The sequence below is a fragment of the Mirounga angustirostris genome, unplaced genomic scaffold (genome assembly GCF_029215605.1).
Source record: "Mirounga angustirostris isolate CCGP_5_RB_7025 unplaced genomic scaffold, mMirAng1.0.hap1 SCAF_12, whole genome shotgun sequence".
In the NCBI taxonomy this organism is placed as follows: domain Eukaryota; kingdom Metazoa; phylum Chordata; class Mammalia; order Carnivora; family Phocidae; genus Mirounga; species Mirounga angustirostris.
This window is the reverse complement of record NW_026991720.1, coordinates 82,555,753-82,581,214: the sequence shown is the minus strand read 5'-3', so window position 1 is coordinate 82,581,214 and position 25,462 is coordinate 82,555,753.

Genomic DNA, 25,462 nt, shown 5'->3' with positions numbered 1-25,462 from the left:
AAATGTACAGGATTCTTCAGAGCTCCATATCCTCACTTGCTATGGCCTGTGCACAGGTCCAGTGGGTGTTTCACCACTATTGCAAGTGTAAAGTCTAAAAGGATACTTGTTGTTCCCTCCAAACCACATCATATTTCAGAATTTATATTTATTTTCAAATTGGCATTATGCCTTCAATCCTACAAACAGAAAAACAAATGAATTCATCTTTTTCAGTGATCCAAATGGAGACAAATCTCCTAACATACTAATTCTTTTTCTTTTCTTTCTTTTTTAGATTTTTAAAAATTTTAATTGAGGTATAATTGACATATAACCATGACTTCTTCCACTGTAACATTTCTAACATCCTGTAATCTCCTTTCTTACTGTCACTAACCTTCTTTGCTTTACATCAGGATTCCAGCATTAGACTTCAATTAACTTCTTTATTTCCAGGCTCTGCAGCTGTCTGTTCAACATTGTTATTCAGTAAGGGGTCTGGGAAGTGGCAGTATTGGCATCATCTGGAAACTTGTTAGAAAGGTGAAATCACAAGCTGTAGTTGAGAACTTCTGAATCAGAATTTGTGTTTTTAGCAGGATCCCCAAGTGATTGGAGTGCTCATTAAAGTTTGAGAAGCTCTGTTGAGCATGACCATGTTAATTCTCTACTCACATGGACTTCAAGAAATGATTGAATGGGGGCGCCTGGGTGGCTCAGTCAGTTAAGCGTCTGCCTTCAGCTCAGGTCATGATCCCAGGATCCTGGGATCAAGCCCCGCATCAGGCTCCCTGCTCCGCGGGAAGCCTGCTTCTCCCTCTCCCACTCCCCCTGCTTGTGTTCCCTCTCTGGCTGTCTTTCTCTCTGTCAAATAAATAAAACCTTAAGAAAAAAAAAGAAATGATTGAATGATAGCATTAATTAAATTTAAAAGTATTGGGGCACCTGGGTGGCTCAGTCGGTTAGGCGTCTGCCTTCGGCTCAGGTCATGGGTTCTGGGATCAAGCCCCACCTCCAGCTCTCTGCTCAGCAGAAAGTCTGCCTCTCCCTCTCCATCTGCCTTTCCTCGTTCTCTCTTGCTCTCTCTCACTCTTTCTTGCCCTCAAATAAATAAAATCTTTAAAATAAAATAAATTTGAAAGTATTACATTCTCCCTCTCAAAATATAATTCTCACTAATCACCTCTACACACCCTATACGTGGTTTTTTGCCATCCTTTGAACCATTGTGTACAATTCAATGTGTGGTTTACTTGCTGAAAATGCCCCCTACTCACTTGTTTACACAAACCTAATCCATTCTGAAGGAGTTAAAATCTAACTTTGAAAAACATATTTTTATAGTTTCTATTATGTAAATAATAATAATACAAATAATTTTATTAATAGTATCTACAAAAATGTATTTTGTATTATTTATGTTTTCTTTAAATTTATAGCCCATATTTCCAATTACATGGCAAGCCTCTTATTAGCTTGTATCCTAACATCTAGAAGAGATCCTGCACACCATTGGGATCAGATGATTTCTAAAAATAGGTCTTTCTAGAAAGCCATGCATAGAAATAAATTAGATTTATTTTTAATTTATAACACTATTTGTACAACAAAATTGTACAAAATTCTATAAGATGATAGTCAAAATTTGTTTAAACAGAACTCCCTGCTGTTTTCTGTCTCTATATGAGAAAAAAATTTAGTGTAAATGTCAACACATTTAAATGGGCAAGAACCTAATTATATGATTATACATAGCATTAACTTTCACTACCTATATTTAAAATAACGCTGTAGGATAAAATGGTGTTTGGATATATTGTAAGATTTAACAGGGAAGTAAAACCCTAATAAATCTACAGAGAAATATATCTACATCAGCAGCTAAGATATTTAGTAGAAATTAAGCTTTATAACTAATGCTTCTTGTTAATTAACATATATTATTAACCATAATGGTTTAACAATTTGTATTAGTCACAAGTAAATTATGTAATTACTACTTGAAGCAAAGGACTTTTATGATAAAAAACAAAATTCACCCTCATTTTTAATATCAAAAGGAAACAGCAAAAATTAATATACTTCTTTCTCACAAAAGGATTCTTCATTGTAATAGTTCTTAACAGTGTTTTGTTTCAAATAGTTATGTAGTCAAATATTATAAAGCAAAAATCTATATTTTTTCTAGTTATTTTCATAGTAATTATATATGCAAAGTATCTTTCTGATACTTTTTTATGTTTTATGCTCTCCCATTTTAAATATTAATTCCAATTATTAAGGGATAGTAAGAACAACTATACAAAGTAATAAGCAATTGTATATCTCTTGTAGTTTATAAAGCTTTTGCTTTGGAGTGTTCAAGTCCTAGAATTATCTTTTGTCTTTGGAACCCAGTATTTCCTTTTTTATAAATTCTATTTTAAACATCTTATTTCTCTTTTTTGTTATGCTAACTTAGGTGGGTGAAGTGCATTTCACACTAATTTACCTGTTCTTTTTTTTTTTTAAGATTTTATTTATTTACTTGGGAGAGAGAGATCTTGAGAGAGAGAGAGAGATCACAAGCAGGGGGGAGGGATAGAGGGAGAAGCAGACTCCCTGCTGAGCAGGGAGCCTGATGAGGGACTCGATCCCAAGACTTTGGGATCATGACCTGAGCTGAAGGTAGATGCTTAGCTGACTGAGCCACCCAGATGTCCTTACCTGTTCTTAAGAGGTAAATTTGTCAAGACATCCAGGAGAATATAGCCACAGTTCTAGATCAGAATTATGGCTAGTGATGAGCCATCTAATGGTGCACCATCTAGTTGATCATGCAATGCAACTTAAGACTGAGTTAGACCTATCAATCCTGTATCTGGTCCTGGAATTTAGGTCATGAGTGTGCATTGGATAAAACTGTGACAATCTTTCTGAGCTTTTTTTCCTTCCTAAGGATCACTATCTCTGAAATCTGAGAATGTCCTTTAATTCCTACGCATTGGGGAATGATGAGGCTGGCATTAGGTTGAATATTGCATGCCCAAGACATGATAAAGGAACTTTTTCTTAAAGAAGGCAAGACACAGGGGCGCCTGGGTGGCTCAGTCGTTACGCATCTGCCTTCGGCTCAGGTCATGATCCCAGGGTCCTGGGATCAAGCCCCGCATCAGGCTCCCTGCTCCGCGGGAAGCCTGCTTCTCCCTCTCCCACTCCCCCTGCTTGTGTTCCCTCTCTCACTGTGTCTCTCTCTGTCAAATAAATAAAATCTTTAAAAAAAAAAAAAAAAGAAGGCAAGACACAAACACATAGAACAAAACCATAGGATAACATGATGCATTATATTTTAATTAAGATTCATATTAGTAAACATTAAGTAAAGAAACACCATTTATGCTGGGTGACAAGCAAAGTTTAATAAAGAAGTTGACATTTGACCTAAATTTTTAATAAAGAAATATTTAATGTTCAGATGAGTATGGGATTAAAACCATCCAAAAAAAAAGGGAAGAGAAAACAATAAAATAGAGGAATGTCAAAAGAAGAAACAGTATAGGATGTATACACATTTGTAGAATGGAGAATAATTATTGACTAATATATAGATACATGAGGCTTAGAGGAGGCAATAATGTCTCAGAATTACACCATATGGGAGCTTCAGGTGAATGTGAACCTTATGGCATAGATCATGAAGAGACCAAAAATAATTTCTGAATTATTTTTAACAATAATGTTAATGGTTTACTTTTTTCCCTTTTGAATTTGATAATAAAATACATTTGAATCAGAGCATCAAGAATACATGAAATATTGAAGCTGGAAATTATTTTATAAATTCTTTTGCCAAAATATTCACTTATAGTTGGGTAAATTGAGTTCCAAAGACCTTGAATAAGTTCTATAAGGTCAAAGAGCTATTTCTTTTTGTTTTAACTAGAAAGCACACATAGTTCTTGTAGTTATTTTGGTTGTGTCAATAATTCTAACACTAGAATGCAATCAACCTCTATTGAGAAGAGAGTAGAATTTTTGATTTGGATGATCAGTTTGTTTGAAGAGATTGATTTGAACTATTATGACTTTTCTCCTATATATAATTATATTTCATTTAAGTTAGTTTTAGACAAAGCCATGAATTTTTAAAAAGTATAAACATCATCATTTTCTTGTTTTTTTAAAGGCCCTCTCATATACTATGATCATGCAATAGATATTTAGCCTTTCTATCTCTTCTTTCTTGTTGTTCAAACATTTCTGAAAACAAAATGAACTCTTTGTTCTTTCCTGGACATAACCAGACATAGTCCTCAAAGGAAGGGAAGGCCTCCCTCAAATCTGTTGGATTTTCAGGTGAATAAATTTGGATGTAAATGACTTACTTCCTAAGGATTTAGATCTTTTTATTTTTTCCAGTTTGGTGGAGATAAAGGTAAAAAGGGGAAAAATTTAAAGAAAGATAAAAACAGCATCTTAGTTTCTGTCAACCTCAGAGATGCACTGTTAAGTTCTCTGGCTTATGTGACATAGACCTCTTCCTGGATCTCTGGCATGCAGGATATGTATATTTTCTATAGTACTTATATTTCTCCTGTCAACATATGTAATATCTTCTTTGATATATAGACCCTATTTAACTATTATTTACTCTATATATTCTCGGCAAAATTAAGTACAACTCAGGGCAGAAAGTGGGGTGCTACCTACATCTGGGAAGGAGGAGAAGTGGGCTACTCCATCTGGCCTGGTGCATTCAGAGGAATACAGGGTTTCAAGTTTCCCAGGCATATCCACTCCAATATTCTCTTTCCAGTTATCAGGGTCCCATGCCTTCCCTACTAGGGCCATGGCTTCAATGTAACAGGAGGAGTCACAGCTGAGACTTGAAGTTTTCTCAGACTTAGGATTTTCTACTCAGTCTGTTCCCCAACTGTTGGAAATAAAGGCCTTTCAGTTTTCACAGTATAATATAGTTTGCCTTTCTTGAACCTCTCCTTTTTATTTAAGGCTTTTTATTTTTTTTAATATTTTATTTATTTATTTGACAGAGAGAGACACAGCAAGAGAGGGAACACAAGCAGGGGGAGTGGGAGAGGGAGAAGCAGGCTTCCCGCTGAGCAGAGAGCCCAATGCGGGGCTCTATCCCAGGACCCTGGGATCATGACCTGAGCCGAATGCACACGCTTAACAACTGAGCCACCCAGGCGCCACTATTTAAGGCTTTTACAGCAACTCACAATGTTATTTGTTTATTTAGACAGGTGGCCATGGTTATTTTAATTCTACATTTGATTATTTCATTATCTGAGGTGTACGAGTCTCATGTTGCTTCCTCTTGATTTTTTTTATTCTTTCTCATGCATCCTTCTTTCTTTAATTACCTCGTCATCTTTGACTGTTGTTGGTGCCCAAGACAGTTGGAGATAACTTGAGACCAAAATTAAGTATGCCTTTTCCCAGAGAGGAATTGCATTTGCTTCTGCCTGGTGCCTGAGGGGAACTCACCATTGGCAATGACACTAAGTGAAGTTCATGGATTGAAGTTCCTTGAATATCTCAAAAGTACATAGCTGGGGTGAAAACCCATTAAACCATTTTTCTGTAGCCATAATGTCTCCAAAATATTTTTCCTTTCCGTTTACTTCTCCAGCACTGCTCAGCCCAAACAGACTTTCCTGTTGTCTTCTGAGGTTAGGGTACTAGTCATGCCTAGGTCTGGTTTGGTCTTTTCCTGAGGTTGTAGCCCTTATGTCCCAGCTTAATGTCAGGAAGGTTCTCTTTAACACTCTCCACTTGGTCAGCACCTGAGTTTTTACATCTCCCAGTATAGCAGATGAACTAAAAGTTGAGTGTTATAAATTGTTTGATGCCCTAAAAGTTTTGGGTGCTCCGGTATTGCTCTTTCATCAATTAAAAACTTTCAAACAAAAATTGACCTGAGAGCTCACCACTGTATTTTAAATTCTACAGTTTAGTTGATATGGTTTCAAAATATTTACCCACTATTTTTAGAAAATGAGTTAGTGTGGATAGTCCTTTAGAAACTGGAAAAGTAAATTAGAGTAAAGAATATTTTAAAATACCAAGCATGAACATGATATTGGGAGCCTAGTTTAGATTAATAATCACTATAGAGTTCATGTTCCCCTTGTATGACTTTTCTTTTCTCATGTAGAGTAATAGGTATAAAATCATACAGAAGGAAGATAGATTTTTTTTCAAGACTGGGATTTTGCCAGAACAAGTGTATTTAAAACATATAATGAAACAGGGTTTAGGTGATTTCCAAGAGAATGATTAAAATGATAGGTCATCATGACCTTAATCTCTAAGTCAACAGGGAGTAAACTGAAGACAGGGCAAAATGAAAAGGAGGAAAAAGGCTAGTAAAGTGAAGGCCCTGAGGTTATTCACAACCACTCAATTAATAAATAGGTTGGATAAGAAAGCAAGAACTATAGCCAATATCTCTGATGAACATGGATGCAAAAATTCTCAACAAAATACTAGCAAATCAAATTCAACAGTACATTAAAAGAATCATTCACCATCATCAGGTGGGATTTATTCCTGGGCTGCAAGGGTGGTTCAATATTAGCAAATCAATCAATGTGATACACTACATTAATAAAAGAAAGAATAAGAACCATATGACCTTCTCAATAGAAGCAGAAAAAGCATTTGACAAAGTACAGCATCCATTCTTGATTAAAAACCTTCAACAAAGTAGGGAGAGAGGAAACATACCTCAGCATCATAAAAGCCTTATATGAAAGACCCACAGCTAACATCATCCTCAATGGGGAAAAACTGAGAGCTTTTCCTCTATGGTCAGGAACAAGACAAGGATGTCCACTCTCACCATTGTTATTTAACATAGTACTGGAAGTCCTAGCCTCAGCAATCAGACAACAAAAAGAAATAAAAAAGCATCCAAATCAGCAAGGAAGAAGTCAAACTTTCACTATTTGCAGAGGACATGATACTCTGTATAGAAAACCCGAAAGACTCCACCAAAAAATTGCTAGAACTGATACATTAATTCAATAAAGTTGCAGGATAAAAAAATCAATGTACAGAAATCTGTTGTATTTCTATACACCAATAATGAAGCAGCGGAATGAGAAATCAAGGAATCAACCCCATTTACAATTGCACCAAAAGCCATAAGATTCCTAGGAATAAACCTAACCAAAGACCTATCATATGACCTAGATATTTATGTAAGTGAAGTAAAAAATTATATTATACAAAAATATGGGTATTTATAGAAGTTTTATTCATAATCATCAAAAACCAAAATAACTGAAATTGTCCTTCAATTAAGTAATGAATAAACAACTGTGGCACATTTGTATTACTCAGTAATAAAAAAAAAAGGACAAATTGCTGAAATATTCACCAGCATAGATGAATCCCAAATGCCTTATAATTCTTAGTGAAAAAAGCCAAACTCAAAATGCTACACACAGCATGATTCCATTTACATGACATTCTGGAAAAGGCAAAATTGTAGGGAAAGGGAATAGATCTATAACTGGCAAGTGTTATGGGTAAAGAAAGGATTTGCCTTCAAAAGAGTGGCATATGGGTGTTTTGTTGTGTTTTGCGTTTGCAGTAAGGAGTGGCGAGACTATTTTTGTCTTGTATATGGAGGTGATTACACAAATATATGCATTTGCCAAAATTCATTCTAAAAAGAATGAATATTACTGTTTAAAAATTTTAAAGTAAATGAAAAAATTTTAAACTGCCACTATTAATATAATGTAATAAATGAATGATCAAAAGGCATATCTTAGTTTCCTAGGGCTGCCATAAAAAATTACCACAAATTTGGTGGTTGAAAACAACAGAAATTTATTCTCTCACAATTCTGGAGGACAAAAGTGCATGGTCAAGGTTGCTCCTTTCTGGAGGCTTCCATGAGTGTCTCTAAGTGTCTGGTGACTGTCAGCAATCTCTGGCATATCTTGGCTTGTAGGTGTATCACTACATTCTCTACTTCCTTCTTCACATGGCCTTTGCCTCTGCATTCCTTTGTGTCTTCTCCTTTTCTGTCTCTTATAAGGACAGCTGTCCTTGGATTTAGGGCCCACCCTAATCCAGGATTATCTCATCTCAAAATCCTTACCTTAATTAAATCTGTAAAAAACCTTATTCAAATAAAGTAACATTCTGAGGTTCTTAGTGGACATATCCTTTAGAGGGCAGCTACTCAATCCACTACAAGGCATCATAGCAATCTTTAATAAATTCAGATATATAGATATTGATAAGGATACTAGCAAATTCTTTCATTTGTGTTCTTATTCTGAGAATATTTTGCCTCAGATATTTCTTTTTTTTTTTTTAAAGATTTTATTTATTCATTTGAGAGAGCGAGAATGAGAGAGAGTACATGAGAGGGGGGAGGGTCAGAGGGAGAAGCAGGCTCCCCGCTGAGCAGGGAGCCCGATGCGGGACTCGATCCCGGGACTCCAGGATCATGACCTGAGCCGAAGGCAGTCGCTCAACCAACTGAGCCAAGCAGGCCCTTGCCTCAGATATTTCTTAATATAACAGATCAAAACTGCTAATAGGTGATTTCTAACAATAAAAATTAAAATGATCGTTTTCCTACAATCAAACTAGTATAGATTTCTTTGGTAGTATTTTTTTCATGAATAAGCTGAATAGTCTTATAAAATACAAATATAAATAATATGAATAATTTATTTTAATGAGAGATACAAAGTTCATTCAAGTTAATGTGAGAAAAAAAATCATGCATTGACTCAATCAGCCAGTGCATCAAATGCTATCTTTAAAGCATTTTGAAAAGTTGGGATGCCTGGGTGGCTCAGTTGGTTAAGCATCGGCCTTCAGCTCAGGTCATGATCCCAGGGTTCTGGGATCAAGTTCCACATGGGGCTCCTCGCTCAGCGGGAAGTCTGCTTCTCCCCCTGCTTGTGCGAGCTCTCTTTCTTTCTCTGACAAATAATAAATAAAATCTTAAAAAAAAAAAAGCATTTTGAAATGTCTTGAAAATGTGAAAATAAACAGTGTTGAACTAGGAACTTAAACCAATGTAGCTGGCATGAACTAGATTGGAACATCAAGAATTCGTGTTAAATTATGTCCAGTAAAATAAGAAACCCATAAGAAAAGACATGAAGAGAAAACAATATGTAGGCTTTTAACTTGCTTAAGGTTGACTGCAAAATGCATTTCGATAGAGACCACTGTTCTTGCCGTCCCTCACCTTATCTTATCAAATCCGAACTCTGCTCTATGTCAGTTCCTTTCTGTGAGGATTCTAGGAAGAAGGGGAATCATTTAATTTTCTGGTAAGATTTCCAGGAGAGGGAAGTAAAAAGTGTCAAGGAAGAGGGATAATTAAGCTAGCCTAATGTAAAGTGAGAAATGATTGGGGCCCCTGGGTGGCTCAGCTAGTTAAGCAGCTGCCTTTGGCTCAGGTCATGATCCCAGGGCCCCAGGATTGCTCCCCACTCAGTGGGGAGTCTGCTTCTCCCTCTGCCCCTCTCCCTTGCTCGTGTTCTTTCTCTAGCTCTCTCAAGTAAATAAATCTTTAAAAAAATAAAGTGAGAAATGACTAAAAGAGTACATTGGATGAAGGATGCAGTGGTAGCAAGGGGGCAAGGGCTACTACTGTTTTTTTTATGATGTCTGCTGTTACTATATGAATGCATAACATACCATTATTTTAAAGATTTTATTTATTCATGAGAGAGAGAGAGAGAGAGAGAGAGGCAGAGGCAGAGGGAGAAGCAGGCTCCCCAAGGAGCAGGGAGCCCGATGCGGGACTTGATCCCAGGACCCCAGGATCATGACCTGAGCCGAAGGCAGACACTTACCCAACTGAGCCACCCAGGAGTCCCCCCTTTTTTTTTAACTATTATTTTTTAAAAAGATTTTATTTATTTGACAGAGAGAGAGACAGCGAGAGAGGGAACACAAGCAGGGGGAATGGGAGAGGGAGAAGCAGGCTTCCCGTGGAGCAGGGAGCCCAATGTGGGGCTCGATCCCAGGACCCTGGGATCATGACCTGAGCTGAAGGCAGATGCTTAACGACTGAGCCGCCCAGGCACCCCAACATGCCATTATTTTGATTAAAATACTTGTTATTACTATGCAAAATCATACCAGCAAAATTATTTTTGAGAAAATTTCTGTTGCATGATATATTGAAAAATTGAAGGTATCTAAAACTGAGAACAGTGGGAAATATGTTTTATTTTTTATGTTTACATTACTCATCAAGAGAAATGCCAGCTCATCGGTGTAATTACTGTAATTAATGCACAGTTCAAACCTCCCAACTGTATCTCAATGTATGTTATTATACATTGGTTTCAATCTTACTTAAATACTTGCCTTAAGAAGGGAATGAGTGAAGGAATACTCTGTCCAATTTTCATATGTTTTGTCAATTTCGTAAAAGTTTTCCTTACTTAATATTACTATACAAAATTCATGTGTTATTCTCTAAAAAGGAAAGAAAAAATCTAAATTTTCCTCATTATAAATTGTGGTATAGAGAAAACCAAAATTTGAGATTATGATCATTGTTTTACCACCTATATTTTTGTGTTCTTATTCCTTTACTTCTCTGCTGTATTTTTTCTATATGTGTGTAAGTGTGAAACATGAGAAGTTGATACATGAACACATACGAAACTCTATGATCCACTCATTTTTACCTCTGAAATTCCATCTTTAGAAAGAATTTCTTTATAGGCTGTCTTTTTTTCTGTTTAACTTTCAAATGATATCTTAAAACTTGCAAGACAGGAACTGGATCCATACCATCCCCTCAAGTGGATTTGCAGTATAATTCCTCACAGTTGTTTTGTGTCCTTGGGATACTAATATGATCTATTCCATGGCAATACTTAATTGTGCAATGTTTGTTTTTCTTTCTTTTCTTTTCTCTACCTTTTCTTTGGTAATATATTAATGGATATTGTTTGTTTAAAAAATATACTTAAAAAATCTTTATTCACGATTTTGAATATATACCATGGTCACCATTAGTTCACTGGGAAACAAAACCAGAATATATTAAGGGAATTAAATTAGCGTGCTCAATTTTAATGGGTCTTCAAATATTTGCTTGTTACAGTGTACTAGGCTTATGGGGAAAAGTGTTCCTACTGAGGGTTTATTATTCAGGAGAATGTAAGGGAAAGGCTGTTTTTATTAGCACCTTTTCCCAAACACTAGCCTCAAGATATTAGAATAAAATAGCTATGTGTGAGTTTAAATGTTGAAAACTACACTGGGTTGCTGGTAAAGAAATATGTTTAACAAAATATTTCCCCTTTGAATTAGTATTATTTTTCCCCCTGGAAACCAGCTGGAGAGTAAAGCAATACTCTTCTACTTTGTTAACAAATTACAGAATTCATTTATGTCCTATGAGCAAAGGTAGACACAGTATTCACAGCTCAAAATCTTACTTAAGAAATGCCCACCAAGCACTTTAATGGTGTCTCATTTATCTTGATGGTTTATTGTTTTCCTCCAACACATCTGAAGTATTTTACCATTCAACTCTTTTTGGCAGTTTCTAAGCATATTCCCAGTCTCAGAGAGGTGTACTTGCCTTGCCTCTGCAGAGCTGGCTGGCAAAGGCAGTGTTCTGGCCTGTGGCCAGTTGCTCCTCTCTGGTGTACACCTTGCATCTCTGATTAGACTTGTGAGCATTGAGCACGGCAAACCCAACAGCAAATTCAACTGCAAAGGTATCAGTGGGTGCTATTCTAGCATAAGGAAATACACACTTTCTACTTTACTTTTTAAAAAATATGGTTGGAAGGAAAATATAGGCTATGTACTTCAAAACACACAACCTTGGCTACAATGCAAAGGATATACATGAAAATATAAACCTTCAAACTGAAGGTTCATAGAAATAAATAATGAGTGAAAAATTATAAGGAAATCATTTTGATTTATAAGTAGATAGATAACTATAGAAACATTGCCTGCAGTTTATGAGCTTAGTAAGCTTGAAAAGTAAGACATTTAATTAAGATAAATTCTGTGTTTATCTCACAAGATCTCGGTCCCTCTATTTTTCTGGCTGTTGGAACTCTGATAAGCTGTGATGATCAAAATCCTTTGTAAATCTAAAATCCATTTCTAGGTATTGGAAACATTTTTTACAAATTATTTTTGGATATAATGTAATAGAAAAAATACTTTTTATTTTTATTCTAGGGTACTGTAAATAAATTGAGTCTAGAACCTTAACACAGAGTGATAGAATAGGATAATTGGTAACATTTGAAATAATAACTAGTTCAGAAGATTTCAAAACAGAAATCTTCATTATGTTCTGTCATAAAACATCCTTTCAGACTACTGTCACAAATGAATTGGACTGTAAGTCCAATATACAACTATATTTCTTTTATTACTATATAGTATAAATATGAATTGGAAAACATAACTATATATAGTTATAATGACATGTTTCCTCAACAAAGATTAAACAGTAAACTTAACAACTAGTACTTTCCTATACATAAAACTAAAGGTTCAATACTACCCAACTTTTCCAAAGAATACATAAAATGTTACAGGTAACTTTTATCATTTTGAAGGTTAGTCATTGAAGGATATTTTATTACCATAAGTGTCTAAAATGGCTTTTCTCTCATTAAAAAAAAGATTGAGTAGAAATCTGGATTTATCATCTAAATGACTCATAACTATCTGAAGTTAGAATTTCATTCAAGCACTAAATCTCAAAAGAATAGTCGAGATAAATTAATAGTTATGCCTATTTTAGTAATGAGGTAAAGGATAGAAATATAAGATAACATTTCACAGTTATAATATTTCAAATGGAAACCTATTTTATTGTATTGTATGCTGCTCAATTATGGAATTCTTGATCAGCTACTATTCTATGTGACTTCAGATAACATCTTTTTTGGCATTCTCACCAAATCTAATTCAAGATGAATTGGCTAAAACACCCAACTGTCAGTATTACCAAAGAAATAGACCTTCACTGTTAAAAATATAAGTTATTAAAGACATTGTTTAGTTTTAAAACTGATAGAAGAAAAAAGTTAATAGAGAGCATTAAGGAGTTTGTTTGATCTGTAACTTACCCATACTTGATTTTCAAAATAAATTAAAATTTTAATTTCAGCTTCTGGATCAAAATTCTGAGTTTATGTATGAAGATTTTTAGTTTCACAGCCATAGAATATAATTTATAATTAAATTCACAACCATGAATATAATTTATAATTAAAAAAGAAGCAGTCTTGGGGCGCCTGGGTGGCTCAGTCGTTAAGCGTCTGCCTTCGGCTCAGGTCATGATCTCAGGGTCCTGGGATCGAGCCCCGCATTGGGCTCCCTGCTCGGCGGGAGGCCTGCTTCTCCCTCTCCCACTCGCCCTGCTTGTGTTCCTGCTCTCGCTCTCGCTCTCTCTCTCTCTGTCAAATAAGTAAATAAAATCTTTAAAAAAAAAAAAAAAAAAAGAAGCAGTCTTTTGATATAGTTCTTAGGACTAGATATGTACCTGATAAAAAAAAAATAGAATTATTGGTTAAAAGGAATCCATAGGCACAACTTTAACTGAGGAAGAAATTCTGTTTGCACATGTTATCAGTGATGAGAAATTAGATTTTTGAGAGCCATGTGTTTAGACAGTCTGCCTCTCTCTTTTCCTGTCTCTATGTCATAATACAATTTATATTATGCCATCTGGAAGGGGTACAGGCAACAACCAAAACAAAATCCAGTTCATAAAAACACAAGCTATACAGCCAGTTGGGAAAAAAATATTAATGCAACTTTAGGTTTAAGATTTTGTCTAACTCTGCTCTTTTGATTCATTGATGTAATTCTTTGTATTTTGGGATGCCCACTTTTTTAAAATCTTGTTTTTGATAAGCGTCTAATCTCTCAGATAATCTTTTAACACAATAACATATGTTTTGGAATCTATCCAAGAGAAATATTACTGCCTTCTGAGAAAAGAATTAACTTGTTCTTTCCTAAGGAATTCCTCTTCAAGTATGTAAAAAAAAAAAAAAAAAGCTTCTAAAAAATGAATCATCTCAAAGATAACAACCACAAAATCTGGATGAAGTTTTTGGAAATATGGAAGTGAGAGAAAACTGTATTTGTTTTTTGTTTGTTTGTTTGTTTTTGAGAAAATATAAAACTTAGAAGATGGTTATATCAGGGGATGTTTCTCTCTTTTATAGCGTTAGTTTGAAGGCAGGCAACTGTCCCAGTGTGGCATAGAAAAGTTAAAATTCAAGTAGAAACCTACATTATTTCTGGCTTAAAGAACCAAAAGTTAGAATTAGGATAATCAGACTTCTAGAAGGTGACAAGGGAATCCTGGAGGGGAGACAGCCACAGAAGGAATCCCTAAGTTCTCTATATAAACTCTGGCTATGAACCATGCATGTATAAGGAAGGCTTAAGGCAGCTTGCAGTGAAGGGTAAAAGGAGGAAACAGTTTTGAGGTGCTACAGAAAAAAATTTGCAATTTGATCATAAAGAAGGTAATTTTTAATTTATAGGAATATAACAGAATGTGGAGCCTCAGCAACACAACTCTAACAGTTTTCAAAATATAGTCCAAAATTACTTAAATATGAAGAATCAATAAAATGTGATTCATTTTTCTGAAAGGAAAATAAAATAAACAGATAAATTTGAAGATATTCCTAAAATTAGGTTGTCAGAAAAGGATTTTAAAAAAGCTCTTATAATGATAATTAATGAGGCAAAGGAAAATACACATGAGACCAAAGGAAAAAATAGAAAATCTCAGCAGAGAAATAGGGAATAGTAGATAGAAATAGAAAATGATAAATAAAAATATTAAATAGAAAATGGAAACTATAGAAGTTAGAAACAAATATTTGAAATTAAAAAAAATAGATTGGATAAGATCAATAGTAGGATGGAACTGACAGAAGAAAGAGCAAAGGACTTTAAAATTGATCAATGGAAATTATTCAAACTAAAGGCCAGAGAGAAAAAGATATGAATAGAAAAAACAATCAGAGCCTCAGAAAACATTAGATAATATCAGATGGTCTAACATGAGTGCAATTGGAGTCCCAGAAGTAGAGGAGAGAAAGTTGTACTAAAAATGTTTGAAGAAATAATGGCCAAATATTTTTAAATTTGGTGAAATTTATTAATTTAAATATACAAGATATGCAGCAAATTCAAAACAGACCAAATGCAATAAATAAACTCTCTCTAGGCATGTCATATCCAAACTGTAGAAAGCCAAGGATATAAGAAAAATATTAAAAGAATCCAGAAAAATATGGTACATTATGATTCAAATGATTGTGGTCTTCTCATCAGAAACTGTGAAGGCAGAAGGCAGTGGAATAACATGATGAAAGTAATAGAAAAAGAAAAACAAAAAACCACTACCAACCCAGAGTTTCATATGTAGTGGCAATATGCTTCAAGAAAGAAGGCATAATAGAGGTATTTTCAAATAAAAATAAACTAAGAGATTGTCATGTGAAGGCATGCACTATAAGAAATATTAAAGGAAACTCTTTAGGATAAAAGTTTATGGTAGCAGAGGGAAATTTAGGCAGTCAATAGGTAATGCTTCCCCTAAAAAGTGATAAATATATGGATATATAATTTTTTCATTATGTTTAAATATGTGACTGTTTCAAGCAAAAATTATGATACTTCCTTGCAGACTTTATAATGTATATTTACATAATACATACACAAATTCTAGCATAAGGAATATCAAGGGAGGTAAATGGGCCAACATGTTTGTAAGGTTTCTACATTTTACATGAACATGTATAATATCAAATCTAATTAGAATGTAAAAAGTTAAGGATACATAATATACCTTTAGAGAAACCATTACAAAATACAAAATCATATGTATAAAGCCAATATATGGAAACTACCCAAATAATCAGAATAACTTATTGGAAAAAAAAAGAGAAGGCAAAAATTACAAGATCATATCAACAGGTGCAAAAAAAAAATATTTGACAAAATTCAACATCTATTCACAATGAAAATGTCCAGTAAAGTAGTAATAAAAAGAAACATTTTTACTATGATAGAAAGCATCTATACAAACCTACAGCTAATATTATATTTCATAGTAAAATATTTAATGCTTTCCATATAAGATCAGAATGAAGGCATAGATGCCTACTTCTAATTTAAGATTGCAATAGAGGATGTCACAATTGAAATAAAGCATGAAAAAGAAATAAAAGGCAATAGACTGGGAAAATAGAAATAAAGTTGTCTCTATTTGCTGATGGCACAACTGTTTCTGTAGAAAATCCTAAGAAATATACAAAAGAATAAATAAAATTAAGCAAATTTAGAAGGTCGGAGTATGCTAGATTAATTTATACAAATCATTTGGATTTTATATACTGCCATCAATAATTGAAACATGATTTTTTAAATTCAATTTAAAATAATATCAAAATACCACATTGAGTTGTTACCTAAATATGTTTTTGTGTAACAAATTAATAAAATGCATGCAAGAACTCTACATTGACTGCTATAAAAACTGGAATGAAAGAATTAAATAAGACTTAAGTGAAGATATATATCATATTCATGGATTGGAAGATGCAATATTGTTAAAGTTTTAATATACATATATTACTCATAGCAATACCAATCAAATCCTAAAGGCATTTTAAAAAATGGCAAGCTAATTTGAAAATTTATTTGGAAATACAAATGACCTAGAATAGCCAAAGCAATTTTTTAAAAGAGCAAAGTTGGAGGATCCATACTATATGTTTTAAAGGCCCACTACAGAGCTCTAGTAATCAAGACAATGTCGTATATATAGTTGAAAGAATAGACATAGGTCAATTAAACAAAATGAGGAGTACAGAAATTGACCAAACTACATATGATCACTTGATTTTTGACAAAGTTTTCAAGGTCACTTATTGGGGAGAAAAGACCTCCTTAACAAATATTGCTGGAATAATTAGATATATCTATGGAATGAAAAGGAACATCAATCCTTACCCCATGCCATATACCAAAGTTAACTTGATATAGAACATAGTCCTATATGCAAAAATAAAAGCCATAACAATACTAAACAAAACAGTAGAATATTTGTGTGAACTTGAGGAAGGCAAGGGTTTAGATAGGATATAAGAAACAGAAACAAAAATAATCAATTGGCTTTCATCAAAATTCTTTTTTTGTTCCTCAAAAGATACTACTAAAAAATGAAAAGGCAAGCTGCAAATGGGGAGAATATACACTACACTACATGTGTCTGAGAAAAGATTTATATGAAGAACATATGAGAATTCTGAAAGCAATAACAGAAGACAAAAACTGTACAACTTAAAAATCAAATCTAAAAACTATTTAAAATAATTGAACACACATCTCACACAAAATATATGTACATGACAGATAAACACATGAAAATATGTCAAATTCATTATTTAATTACAATTAAATTTTAAAGAAATTACAATTAAAACATAAAAGTTACCACTGCATGCCAATTAAAAGAGCTAACAGTAATGGCTGAAAATTTCATGGGTTTTATGAGGATATGGAGCAATTTTAACTCGCGTGCACTGCTGGTGGGAATGTAAAGTTGCACAATTACATTGGAAAGCTGGCAGTTTCTTAAAAAACAAAACAAAACATAATATATACCTACCAAATAACCCAGCTATTTTACTCTAGTTACTTACTTGAGAGAATTGATAATATATGTCTACACAAAAGACTTACATGGAAATAGTCATAGCAGTTTTATGCAAAAGAACTAAAAACTTCAAATAACTCTGAAGTCCATCCATGGATGCATGGATAAATAAAATGTGATTTATCTTTATAATTGAATAGTGCTCAGCAATAAAAGTGAATGAGCTGCTGATATACACAATAGTATGTATGAATCTGTAAGTCATTGTGCCGAGAGAAGCCTGTTACAAAAAATTTCATACAATTTGATTCCATTTATAAATACCTAGAAAATGCGAACTGATCTATAGTAACCAAAATCATCTGTGATTCCCCGGGGCAGGGTGCAGAGGGAGGGATGGACTCGAAAGAGGCTCATGGAATCTTTCCAGGGTGGTGCAAGCATGTATCTTGATTTAAACAGTGGTTTTACCATGTATATCTCTATCACAATCAGTTAAATTATATACATAATAGGTGAGTACAATTTCTTATATGGAAATATACCTGAATAAGGCTGATAAAACTGTGAAACTTGTAAGTCAAGTTTGTTGATAAACAAAGCAAAACAATCCTGTCAAGAGAACTGTCATTTATGCCATATTTTAACTTCCCTTAATAGAAAAGAGTTTACTAATAACTATCATAATAGTCGTCTTACAGAAAAATCATTTTTTCTTGTATGTATACATATATCTCAATTATACATTACTTTCTAATGTCCAAAATCAGCTAACATTTTTGGCTTTTTGCTCCTTTTATGGTGTGTTAACTTTACTAAGTATAAAGTCAATTAAGAAAATATAAGACCAATTCACCCAGAGAAGTCAGAAAATTAAGGGTAAGACAGTTAAACCAAAAGTGGTATAATTTATAATGTTTATCTTTCATTGCACTAAAAAGGGTTTTAAATTTCTGTAAATATATCTGTCTTGGGGAACATAATGCTGACTGATGTAATTTTATGTTTAATGATTTTCAGGTATTTATTTTCATGTACTTATATTGTATCTTAACCTCAATGCATATTAAAACCTGAAAATAGGAACATCATCCTTAACTGCAGCATAGAAATATTAACATTGTCAATCATAGAAACGAAGATGAATGATGCAAATCCAGCTTTAATCTTTTGTCTCCTTGTCCCAGAAACCATTTCTTAGGCTGTACCTTAAAAATAAAAAACATATTGGTGCCCTCTTCCCATTTCAAACCATGAGTTTTCATTTTCTGTTGGAAATTAGACGCATGTTTCCTTTACTTTGATATAGTAAATCTTTTAACTTCTTAGTAGAAAGAGGTTTTATAAAGTTGAATTTAAAAAGAAAAAATATATACGTAAATATGCTGTTGGGTTAGTTGAAAGAATAATGCACCCATAGTCTGCTGACCTGGGTTCAAACCCCGGCTCTGTTATTGCGCTTCTGTGGAATGAAAACAATTCCTTTCTCATAGTGTGGCTCTCACGAACATAGAACCTAAAAGATTTTATAGTCTGCATGTTGAAGTGCAAAGAGCTTGATTTTTGAGCCAGGTGCATGTAGAGTTAAAATTTGTTTTCTAAATGCAGTATCAGTACAATTTAAGGCAAGGTGCTTTGTCTCTCTATTGGTTTTATTCACTAATAAAATGGCACTAATAATATCTACTCACAGTGTTGAGGTGAGATTTAGAGATGGTATCGTTTGATACCTAAGCGTTAATGGTGAGCACATAATATATATCAATTTTTATAGCTATTATAAGCGGCGTGAGTTAAAATAGTGATAATTGGGAGAACCTCATTCACTTTTCCCAAATCAACTTTAAATGACCATGAAAACAGAAGAATTACAGATAGCACAAAAAAATTGATAAAGAGCCATGTTTACAAGTGATGCAGATACTGCTCCAAAGAGAATTGTCCCATCTGCCATTTGTACCACTGTCCATGAATACTGTCTGTAACGGCCAGTCATTTTTCCTCTTTCTCCCATGAATTAGCATTTCTACAAACAAATCTATTTGTATTTTTCACTACATCTCCAACCCCACTGTCAATATACAAAAGCTCAGGGAACAGAGGGAAATAGCCACAGTGCAGGGAACATTTGCTGAAAGGTTGAATGGATTTCACTTAAAGTATTTACTCCACATTTTGCGGGTCAATTTCTTAGATCTAAAGCTTTGGGAAGGAGTATGGATCTACAGTGTGGCTGTCAGTGCAGTTGATAAGCAAAACCTCTACTCCAATTTCTGCAACCTATGGTTAAGTTCATCTAGTACAATTTGGCAGGATTTCTGTAGAATTTTCTCCTGACCTTACTGCTTACTATTCTTTTAAAGAAAATGTGGTGGCCTTGGAAATTCTGAGGAAATGTGTGTTTTTCCTTCCTTTAATAGGTAGGTATAATGTTTTATTTCTGGAGCTGGATGTTGGTTACATGGGTGGGCTCAGTTTGTTAAAATTCATTGAACTTTACATTTATGAAATATGCAGAATTCTGTCTGTATGTACCTCAATTAAAAAGTTAAATGTATTAATAATAAGTAGGATAAGTAAAAAAATAATATTTCTCTGCATTTCATGATGTAGAAATTATATGAACTTCTCTGAGTAAGAAAGAGGGAAATAAATTGTGAAAATTAAAGAATATTTCAGAGTTTGTATCATGTAGAAAAGTCATTCTTACATAAAGGAGCTTGGAATATGGTCTCCAGCTTGAGGATTCTTGATTCACAGTTGCAATTAGAAAGCCCTACTAAGATTTATCATAAATGTACCTGTTGAACTCATTTAACACAGGCTTTACAAAATATATGTGTTCTGTAGAACACTAATTCTTCATATTAATATGTGACATAGAAGAGCAAAAAATTCTGTGGTCAAATAAGTTTGAATATTAATTAGTTAAATAAAATTTAATAGTTTTCTTTACTACAGTATTTCCTAAACTGAAATTTACTATCTTTTCCAGAAGATTTTATTTCAATATATGAATGAACACAGTATTAACTCTTTTAGAGACATATTCTTTTCTCTACCCATAATCTAAAATGAACTGGAAAACTCATATTACAAAGTGAAAGTTCAACTACTAAAGTAAGCTATACCTTTGGGACTGGTCATTTCCCACACATCCAGAGTTTCATTGCAGACATTTGTAGCCACTCTGAATTATGCAGCAGAATTTTTTAGGATGAAGGTTTCTTGGGAGACATTATTTTTATAGCATATGACCCTTTGCATGAAACAGCTCTAAAAATGGCATTTCCAGCCTCTCTAGCATTCACCTATTCTCGAAGGAGAATCATACATCTAGCAGTTTCTGCTTTCTACAAATCCATACCACAGCGATAGTGTCAGAATAGAACAGAGCAAAAAGTAAAAAATGTGCTTAGTGAACTCAGCCATTGCACAAAGAGCTGTGATGAAATAACCTAAAGTTAAGGACTGGTATCTGAAAAACTTACAGAGATTTTCCTAAAAGTAGCCTACCAAAGCAGACACCTGAAAATGACTGGGAACTAGCATAGCGTATATAAATATGTAACAGAGACAAGGAAAAAGGTTACTTATGATGAGAATGAGATCAGAGACACTTAAGATAGTCATTTTATATTAGGGGTGTATTTTATGTGTTGATATGTCAATAAATATAATAATACTAGTTTCAATATTGCAGCATTACTTTGATTTTAGTCATGTTATCTTTTGGGAGATTAGCAACAATAGAAACAAGCTAAGTGATAAGCTACTACTTTCGAAGTATCTCGTTTTATAGTTTTGAATTTGGAACTTTAAATGTTTTACATGAATTATAAAATAAAATTTTTTAAAATATCCCAAAGTCCCACATCAGTTTGGTTACATAACCACTCAGACAAGAATTATTTAACATGATTTAAAGACACGGTATTTTAACTGACGTATTACTGGGATTTAAGGATTAAAAATATCACCAGGGCATCTGGGTGGCTCAGTCATTAAGCGTCTGCTTTCAGCTCAGGTCATGATCCCAGGGTCCTCGGATCGAGCCCCACATCGGGCTCCCTGCTCTGCAGGAAGCTTGCTTCTCCCTCTCCCACTCCCCCTGCTTGTGTTTCCTCTCTCGCTGTCTCTCTCTGTCAAAAATAAATAAAATCTTAAAAAAAAAAGATTAAAAATATCACCAAAGAAATTTGAAACTGAATTAAATAGTCACTGCCAGTAAAAATACTGATATTAAGTGAATATATATTATAGTAAACAATATAGGTAATATACAAAGCAAGAATATAATCAGTATTTTTAGAATAAAAGAAAAAGCAAATATAAAATAGAGAAGTTAAGTAAAATCCAAGTAATATTTCTTTTGATTTAAAAATGTCAGCATACACTTATTATTAATCTTCCTTTTTTAAAAATAAGTACATCTTTTCAAGCTCTGTTCGTTGAAAAGGCATAAAGACAATGACAACACAGAAGCAATCACCTTCTATAGCTCTTTTTGTGAGCAATAACACTGCTACTCACTAAAAGAAACAAGGATACCTTGAAAAATTACTGAGTTTTCAGATCTGGGAGAAGGTGTGTGTGTGTGTGTATATATATATATATATTTCTTATAAGATGAACATGATGTATCTTGTCTGAGAAAGCAAGGAATCCATCCAAGACTACTGAGATCTTCTTAAAAGGACACAGGAGCCAAGTTGAAATGGTTCTGCATGGTCAAAGATAAAACAATTTGGGGCATCAAAAAGAATAATGATTGCAATGAAGTAAAACATAAAATACTAAGAATCAACGAATTTTTAAAAATGCTCATGGATCACCTTTGGCTAGGTTTGCCTGGAATATTCTCAATGACTATTGCATTAGGTTAATACCACCTTGTTGCACTCATAAATGTTTCCGTTTGGAGGCCAAATTATATAGTTTCTCTACTTTCATAGGGTACTGATATAATAACTCATTATTCTGCAAATTGGCAAATAAAAGAAGAAATTATAACTACTTTATAATATAAACTGTTTAAGGGTAGCCAAATATTTGCTAAGGTTAATTTCCTTTATAGAAATCCAACTAATAAAGAAACAAAAAGATCTATAAAATCATCATTTTACAGGGACAAATTAAATAATGGATCTAGATAATAGTTCTTACCAGATGCTATAAAAATCACATGAAATGTTGCTATGAACTTAATAATGGATGGATTGGCTAACAACAACTGAAGACACTGATCTATCTTAGAAAAACCAGGCCATATGTGCCCATAAAGTAATAGTAAAGATATATAGAAAACCACCTACAAATCATTCTTACCAAAATTTGAGTCTGAATCTGCAAACTTCTAGATTTAATCCCAGGAAATATAAAGGAAAGCAAAAACATGTTGAATAGTATCAAGAGAGAGCAATAAGTCAAATATAGATAATTTTGATTTTATCTATATTTGATTTGATTTTATCCAATATGACAGGTGTGATATCTTATTATGGCTTTTATTTATATTTCTCTGAAGATGAGTGATGTTGAGCATCTTTTCATGTGTCTGTTGGCCATCTGGATGTCTTCTTTGGAGAAATATCTGCCAAGTCTTCTGTCCATTTTTTAATTGGATTATTTGGTTTTGGGGTGTTGAGTTGTAACATTTCTTTATAGATCTTAAATACTAACCCTTTATATATTTTGGGTACTAACTAATATCTCTATTTGGTTATTTGCAAATATCTTCTCCCATTCAGTAGATTGCTTTACAGTTTTGTTGATTGTTTTCTTTGCTCTACATATTGACATAGTCCCAATAGTTTATTTTTGCTTTTATTTCCCTTGCCTCAGGAGACATATTTAGAAAAATGTTACCACAACCGATATCAGGGACATTACTGCCTATGTTCTCTTCTAGGATTTTTTATGGTTTCATATCTCACATTTAAGTCTTTATGCTGTTTTGAGTTTATTTTTGTGTATGGTGTGAGAAAGTGGCCCAGTTTCATTCCTTCCATATAGCTGTCCAGTTTTCCCAACACCATTTATTGAGGAGACGGTCTTTTTCCTATTGGATATTCTTTCCTGCTTAGTCGAAGATTGATTGACCATATAATTGAGGGTTCATTTCTGGGTTTTCTACTCTTTTCTATTGATCTATGTGTCTATTTTTGTGCTGGTACCATACTGTCTTGATTACTACAGCTTTGTAGTATAATTTTAAGCCTGGAATTATGATACCTCCAGCTGTGCTTTTCTTTTTCAAAATTGTTTTGGAATTTATTTTGGAGGGTAGAGGAGGTAAATATTTATCTTTAAAATTCTCTTTTTATCAAACTGATGGATAATTATATCAACACTGTTTATATGAAAGACTTAGCAGATTTCATTGATCACAAAATCTATATGAGCCCTTAGTACTGAACCAATGCATGCATGCATGTTAGGCTTTATTTTATTTTATTTATTTATTTTATTATTTTTTTAAGATTTTATTTATTTATTTGACAGAGAGAGACACAGTGAGAGAGGGAACACAAGCAGAGGGAGGGGGAGAGGGAGAAGCAGGCATCCTGCTGAGCAGGTAGCCCGATGCGGGGCTGGATCCCAGGACCCCAGGATCATGACCTGAGCCGAAGGCAGAAGCTTAATGACTGAGCCACCCAGGCCTGATTTTAAACCTGAATGGAAGAGGAATGTGAAACCATATCACATCACTTAGGGTGAAAATTCTTTAGCTGCAGGCTTAAAAAGACTAATGGGAAGTATAAAAGCTTTAATGCAATAATTGTTAAGAGTTCTCATGTGTGGAATATAAGGAATAGTGCAGAAGACCACAGGGGAAGGGAGGGAAAATTGAATGGGAAGAAATCAGAGAGGGAGACAAACCATGAGAGACTCTGGAGTCTGGGAAACAAACTGAGGGTTACAGAAGGGAGGGGGGTGGGGGGATGGGGTAGCCAGGTGATGGGCATTAAGAAGGGCACGTGTTGTGATGAGCACTAGGTGTTATACACAACTAATGAATCGTTGAACACTACATCAAAAACTAATGATGCACTATATGTTGGCTAACTGAACATAAAATAAATTAAAAAAAATAAAACATAAAAAAGAGATTCCATTAAAAAAAGAGTTCTCATGATGAAAAATGAAATGGGATGAAGAATGAAATGCTCAGAAAGGCATAAGCAACTCCAACTCCCCAACAATATATCTGAAGTCTTAGTTGTTAATGGCCAGTCCTGCTGTGAGAGGCAGTGAAGTTGAGCCACGTGATAGCTAAGGTTTTTGTCAATTGGCTGAGTTTTCAATTCCCTGTGAGAAATACTTTTCTTGGGACACCTCCGTGGCTCAGCCAGTTAAGCATCTGCCTTCTGCTCTGGTCATGATCCCAGGGTACTAGGATCGGGCCCTCTTGGGGCTCCTGCTCACCAGGGAGTCTGCTTCTGCCCCTCCTCCCCACTCATGCTCTCTCCCTCTCTCTCTTAAATAAATAAATTAACAAAATCTTTTTAAAAATACTTTTCTTTCAATAAAAGAATTTGGATTCAAAAATTGTCAGTAGGAACGCCTGGGTGGCTCAGTCCTTAAGCGTCTGCCTTCAGCTCAGGTCATGATCCCAGGGTCCTGGGATTGAGCCCCGCATCGGGCTCCCTGCTCCGCGGAAAGCCTGCTTCTCCTTCTCCCACTCGCCCTGCTTGGGTTCCCTCTCTCGCTGTCTCTCTCTCTCTGTCAAATAAATAAATAAAATCTTTTTAAAAATTGTCAAATTAATTTTCTTAAATAGCTCTGTAGACTGAAACTCTGTTTTTC